General features: G+C 32.8%; 1 long non-coding RNA gene across 1 annotated transcript; it reads left to right on the top strand.

Moving 5' to 3' along the window:
• On the top strand, positions 3,977-6,774 carry LOC108661276. Its single transcript, XR_001927032.1, has 4 exons — positions 3,977-4,018; positions 4,671-4,754; positions 5,595-5,661; positions 6,396-6,774. It is a non-coding gene; the product is annotated as an uncharacterized LOC108661276 (long non-coding RNA).

Raw genomic sequence — 7,310 nt, 5'->3', positions numbered from 1 at the left:
TAAAAATTTTAATTTTCTTCTATCTTCCTTTTCTTACACGTGTATAATCAAAATATCAAGATCGCATTTCAACGCGGTGTCACCATAATATTTAAATATTTACTTACTTGCGTTAGCTCGATTTAATAAAATCACGCTGTCACAATTATCGTCGTTTTCCTTCAAAATTCTTCTTTACTTTTTCTCCCCCACTTAAATTAGTCATATTCCATTTTTCATGACTAATTCCGATAACATATAAAATATTAATATTTTAATATTATTTTATTAAATAAATTATTATTTTATTTCAAAATTTTTCACTTGCCTTCTTTGGTCCCAAAACGCATTAATACATCTCGGTTTACTTCCGAATCATCCTTTAGTTTACTAATTCATCTTCAATGAAAATATTATTATTTAATTATTGTTTCTGCACGCGCGAAGTATTTTATTCTTGAACGTTCCTTTCATCCTTTGTCGCTCTTTAGCACACGCCAATTCACATCAAACAATCATTCGTTTGATCAATAAGGTCTTATTTGTGTCCAACAAGGGTGCGGGCTATTACATCTTCCCATTTTAATCTTCACCAAGGAAAATTAACTATGAGTCCACCAAGGTGCGTAATGGGTTAAGGCTAATTTTTAAGTTTGTTAATGATAGCTAATAATTAGATCTATGGGCTGTTTTATTGTTGATGGTTATATTGTGGTTAAAATGTGATTATTTGTTACTAGTGTGATTAGAATAGTGCAAATAAATGGCTAGCTAATGACTTGAATGTTGGCTTTGTAAATTTACAAGTAAATTAATACTTGGAATGGGAATTAGGGGTTGTTTTGATGGGTTGAGATTGTTGGAGGGAGAAATGATTAATAATTATGGTAATTCATAGTTTAACCAGTGGTGTGGATGACTAATTTAATAAAAGGCATTGTGTTGGTGTAAGATGTCACTAAGGGAATTAATTAAGTTTAGAATTATGAATTTTAAGGATGATATAGGTGCTGGAAAATGGAAGTAATAAACGAAGTGTTATGAAATTGTTGGAGTTAGTATTAGGATGACTAGCCAAATGGTAATTGAAAACTAGTTAGGAAGAACTAGTAAAGTTTAATTAAGGAAATAGAATTTGGATTTATATTCACGCGAATTAGGTTGGTTGTGATACTAATTGTCTGTGATAGGTTCCAACGAGACCCCACATTTCCACTTGAAGGACTAGTCGAGGTTCGGAGTCTATCAAAAAAATAAATAAACTGGTGAGTGAACTTGCATTTAAAATGTTTGGAACAAATGTGCATGCATTTGAATAAAGTATTTGAAAATTCTTGGTTGACTCTTTTAAGAAAATTATGCGCAAGAACAAGCCTTTTACAAGTGATTCTTCTATGTTGTTAAACGTAGAATGTGATGAATTACATGTTTGAAATATTATGTTGAATTGCCAATTGAATTGTGGAGTGTGATGCATTGGAAATCTTGAGATGTTCTAAACTAGTGGCAATATGATTAATATTATTTTCCTTGAATGTCTAGACTGTGCAACCATGTCTATGATAAATAAAATATTGAATTATGTGGAATGTTTACTTTTGTATAAAATAATTACTAAAATCTACTGTATCTTTGCTTGTTTCCTTGCTATGTTCACTCACTAGGTTTATACTCATTCTTTTCAACTTCATGTTTCAGTTTTTCAATTCGAAGGTAGTTGGATTCCTAGGTCGAGGGGCTTCCTCATATTCATCTTTCGGTAGGTTTACTATGTCACTCGATGATAATACCCACACCCAAAGTCACTCCACTAGTAGTTAAGGGTTTGTTGTATGTTTATATGTGATGGTTTAATGTAAACTGTGAGATTTGTTGTGAACTCTGTATGTTTAGTTTGATTAACAATGTCGTTTAGGGTTGACAATGATAACTCTATTTTGAGAATGATATATACTTGGTTTCCACGATTTAACTTTGAAGAAGTTATTAGTAGAAATTATGAGGTTTAGATCTTAAAGAAAGAAAAGTGATAGATGAACTACTGAATAGGTTTACACAGAGAGGCTTGCTTAGGTTTGGTGGGCTATACCTATTGGGCCCATGCGCTGGTCATGGCTTGGGATTTGGGATGTGATAAAGAGAGAGAAGAATTTGGAAGCTTGTGGGCCTTTGATTTCCTAGGGAATGGTTTTCTTGGTAGTTGTAAGGTCTTTAATAGGAGTTTATTAATTGGTTACCAACATTTTGAGTGGGTGGTTTCTCATACCACCTCCTTAGTATTTTTTTTATACGAAATTTTTCATGCGTGACAGTCTTTTTACTGGCAATGGTGTTTTAATTGATTAGCATTTGTCTTAACCAATTACTATGTCTCTAACTTAAAACTTTTCAAATTGTTTAACTTTCATTAACTGATTAGGGACACCTTTAACTGATTAAGAGTTCACTAACTTATCTTAGCTAACTTAAAATAAAGATGTTTTAATTGATTAAAGGGGGTCCTAAATAATTAATGTGAGTTTTTTTTCCCTTTTAACACTCTTTTACCTAATCAGGACATTCCATAATCAATTACATCAAGGAATGAACATGATCATTATAAAGTATATCATCAAAAACATGATCAATTCAGCATAATTTAGACTTTATTGACATCAATCATTCCTAGATCTCTCCTAATTATATAAAATTATTCTTCACTCAATGGTTTTGTGAAAATGTCAACCAATTGATGGAAGGTGTTTACAAAATCTATTTCAATATCTTTCTTAAGCACATGATCTCTAATGAAATAATGTCTAATTTCTATGTGCTTTGTTCTAGAGTGTTGAGCAAGATTTTTGGAGATATTTGTAGCACTCATATTATCACAATATATCAGAACTTTATGCATAGTCATTCTAAAATCATTTAATTGCTGCCTAATTTATAGTATTTGTGCACAACAACTACCTAGTGATATACACTCAACTTCAATAGTTGATAGAGCAACAAAATTTTGTTTCTTGCAAAACCAAGACACAAGCATGTTTCCAAAGAATTGACAAGTACCTTTAGTACTTTTTTGATCAATTTTACTACCAGCAAAATCAGCATCGGAATAGCCAAAAAGATTAAAAGATGAGCCTTTTTTATACTATAGGCCTAAGCTTTGAGTATTCAATAGATATCTAAAAATCCTTTTCACTGCAGTCAAATGTGATTCCTTGGGACATGATTGGAATCTTGCACATAGGCAAACACTAAATAAGATATCAGGTCTACTTGTAGTTTGATAAAGAAGTGAACCAATCATGTAAAGCCTGACCTTATAAAATACTTGTTATGACATACATGTGATGATAGCATGATTGCATGCTAAGAGAGTCTCGAAAAATTTACAAAAGTAGGTATTGTACCTAGAGATACAACAAAGTTAATTTAAGCCTCGAACTAGATCAAATAGGAATTTTAAGGTGAAATTGAGAGCTTCACAGTCCAGGGATGACTCAAAATGATAATTCGGAGTTTGAGGATCAATTTGGAGTCAAACCAAAATTTTCACTATTTAGGTGTAAAATGGTCATTTGCCACCTAGGGACAAAATGAAAATTTTTAGAAAAGATTTTTTGGCCCCATTTGACTTATTGGAGTATGATTTGATGTTGAGAAGTGAAAAAAAATTGTAATCTCGATATTTTTCGGAGATAGGGGTAAAATGGTAATTTTGCTACCCCAAGGGCAAAATTATAATTTTACACACCCGACACTTGTCCAGCACATGGATTTTATCCAATATTATCATGGATAATTGAAAAAATTTATATGGTGGAGAGAGAAAGCTTAATAGTTAAGAAATGACACATGGACCAATAATATGGTGACATGTGTCAAGTTTATATCCATTTATTTTTTTTAGCTTTAAAATCAGCAAAAATCAGCCTATTTTCTTCATTATGGCCGGTTAAAGCATGAAGTGAAGAAGAACAAAGAAAGAACAAAACCTAGGTGGGAAAATTGAAGAAAAAGTGTGGGATTTCAAGGGATTAAGCTAATAAAGGTAAAATTTTGTGATTTTACCTTATGATTTACACTACCCATGCTTTCTTTTTCATTTTCCATGCTTAGAACTCAAGTTTTCATGATGAACCCATGTTGGCCGAATTTGAGAGGAGAGGTTTTGAGCATTGATTTTGCTAGATTTCATGTTAATTAAGTGTTTTTGGTTGTTTAGTAATGGAAAGTATGAAAATCTAGCAAGAAATCACTTTGTTCTTCACAAACCCACAAGAGGCCGAATTTTCTAGGGAGGATATTGAGGCTGAAATTGATGATATTTCATGATATTTTGGTTGTATTTAATGATTGGTGAGGCTAGAAATTTAATGGGAAATTTTGGCATGAAAATCTGAATTTTTACCTAATGTATAGACATGTGCGATTTATGATTCCGACTGATAAATTGAATTATATTCACAGTCATTGAGGTATTTTAAGTATAATTGGAGTGTAGAAAGTGAAAGAAATCGATTTGGAGTTAAATTGGAGGTTTTAACCAATTACACCGAGAATAGTGCAAATTAGGTTGAATACTGTATTTAAACGGCTATTCAGACATTTTTACATTCCATATCATGCATTAGTAGTCTAAATTAGTTTAATTTTGATTTAGTACCAATGTAGTAAGTTTCTCGATTTTGTACTATGTCAAGGTGGTGAATCCTCCGATAAAGGCAAGGAAATTGTACCCCGAGGATCGGTAGTTAGAGTACTCTAGAAATTCGACTCTCGAAGTAGTGAGTAACCTTATCATCATTTTAATTATCTAAAGTATGTTTTAACTCGGTTTTAGTGAAATTTTATGAAAATGAGTCAAATGGAAAATTTTAGGTTTTATAAACAAAATTGTGTTTAAATGAAAAGATTTTATAAATTGTCTTGAAACGAAATAACGATTTTGAAAATAGAGTAATTGGAGACCACCAGTATGTTGTAAATTTATGATTGGAAATTGATTGCTTATGTTATATTGTTATTGTGTTGGCATGACTGGTTGGGTTGTATTTTATGAATTGTATGAATTGTTTTACTTTACCCTTGCAGGCTGGGTAGTAAAATATTAGCCCTGTTATGCTGTCAAAATTTTATTATATGGTGGGTTTAGCTTGCTGTAGTAGGAGAATTCTGTGGACCAGCCTATTAGAGGGGCTCGAAATCTAGATATATTTATGTACCTCGGTTGGAGAGGCGCGTAAGGTATCTCTTGAGGTATGGATAAAGTTCACGTCACGTCGAACCATCTCGTGATGATGAACTCCGCTTATGCTAAGGAACGACTGTGTTTTTCAAACTAATAATTTGTTTATGTGTATACGAAATTTTTAACAGCCTTGGCGGACTCGGTTAGATACCTCGGTCAAGGTATCTCCGAGAATGATTTTGGCAGGAGCCAAGTTTTTAAGATACTCATAAGACATGTTGAATATTTAAATGAAATGAATATATATGTTATGAAATAAATATTGAGATGAAATATTTTAATTGTCTCCTTTTACTCAACTTTAGATATTTCGGATGATGTTTGTTTACTTACTGGGATTATAAAATCTCACAACTCTTCTTTCCACCCATTTCAGGTTTAGATTAAGCTGTAGACAGCTGAGTTCATCGAGGACTACCCTTGGATTTGCATTCCTTCAAACTGTAGGTTCACAGTCTTATTTACTTTTGGTTATTCGGAGGCCCACTTGTTATTGTAAATTAAATTAAATAATCTGACTTATTGTATTATAATATGTATGAATTTATTTAGCTTTTACGCTACAAAAATTATTTACGTATAACTCTATAAATGTTGTTTTATAAGAAAATAGAATATTTTACTTAATATTTCTTTTATTTTCTTATTATATCCAAATAATCGCAATTTTGTTTTAAATGAAGAGTTTAGACTTTAAAACTCATTTTTGATTATGAATTATGTGTTTTGAACTCGCTTACTACATTTTTAGCGAATTTCGAGATTTTTGAGGAAAAATTACCAAAATGCCCCTGTGAGGAAAAATTTATTTTTCTATTGTTTTGAATTGGAAATAGTTTATAATCTCTCGAAACATGATTTTAGCAACTAATACTCACAGGGGAAGAGATAAAAATTGATGTTAAACCTTGCGAGGTTCCGATTGATATTTCGGGTAATAAATGTATTTCGGGACGTCGCGGTAGTTGTCACGGGCTCAATGGGAGTTTTGGGTCGTGACAATTCGATTGGTATCAGAGCATTTGGTTTTAAAGATCAGAGTTTTTAGTTTTAAAGTTGTTTTAAAAATTTACAGTGTTAGTGTGGCCCCAAGTTAAGTTAGGTTAGGTTGAATATAATGCATGCATTTGCATATAGAGTCTAAGGTTGATTAAATTTGCCTTGTTCTCTTGTATAGATTGCCATGCCTCCTCTATGCGGACGCCCACCTCTCACTAGATCGGTTGGGAGGGGAAGAGGTCGTTCCCAACGTCGTCAGCTAGATGCAGTAGAGGAGGAATCGGCTGCATCCACCATTCGGGCAGCATCTATTGCTGAGCAAGCAGAGACTCCTCCACATTCTCCACATCCTCTGCCACCTACTGGTACTCCTGCCATGTCTCCTGAGGCAGTCTAGGCATTGACAGCTTTCTTTATCGTTATTGCTAGCCAAGCTCAAGCTGGTCAGGCCCTCCTATAGTACCACCAGTTGCTCCTTCAGTACCACCACCCCCACCTCTTGTTCTGAAATACCCCATACTTTGATATGGTGATAAATAAAATTGATCGAATGCATATCGAGGCCAATTAAAATGTTTAGAAGTGATAAAAGACGAAAGGAGTAGTTTAGGATAAAATGTTTCGCAAGTGAGAAAATAATAATAATTTTATCGGAGGAGAATTTGTGAGATAAAAGGCGATTTGGAAGTCAAGTGAGGCATAATAAGGTATTTTTGGTACCAAGGAGACAAGATAAAATTTTAGAATAAAATAATATTTTATTAATAAAATAATATTAAAATATTAATATTTAGCCGGATGTAGAAATTAGTCAAGAAGAAGGATCATATGGTTGATCCAAGTGGGGGAGAAGATGACAAGCCCGACTCTACAGAAATATTTGTGATGACATACATGTGGTGGATAGCATGTTTACATGCTAAGAGAGTCTTGAAAAATTTACAAAAGTCGGTATTGTACCTAGAGGTACAATAAAGTTGATTTAAGCCTCGAACTAGATCAAATAGAGAATTTACAATGAAATTAAGAATTTTAAAGTCCCAGAATGGGTTAATATGGTGATTCGGAGTTCGAGGATCAATTTGGAGTCAAA

This window comes from Theobroma cacao, chromosome 3 (assembly GCF_000208745.1).
Source record: "Theobroma cacao cultivar B97-61/B2 chromosome 3, Criollo_cocoa_genome_V2, whole genome shotgun sequence".
NCBI classification, from domain to species: Eukaryota; Viridiplantae; Streptophyta; class Magnoliopsida; order Malvales; family Malvaceae; genus Theobroma; species Theobroma cacao.
The sequence above is the reverse complement of the archived record's forward strand: the minus strand, read 5'-3'. Positions and strand labels throughout refer to the sequence as shown.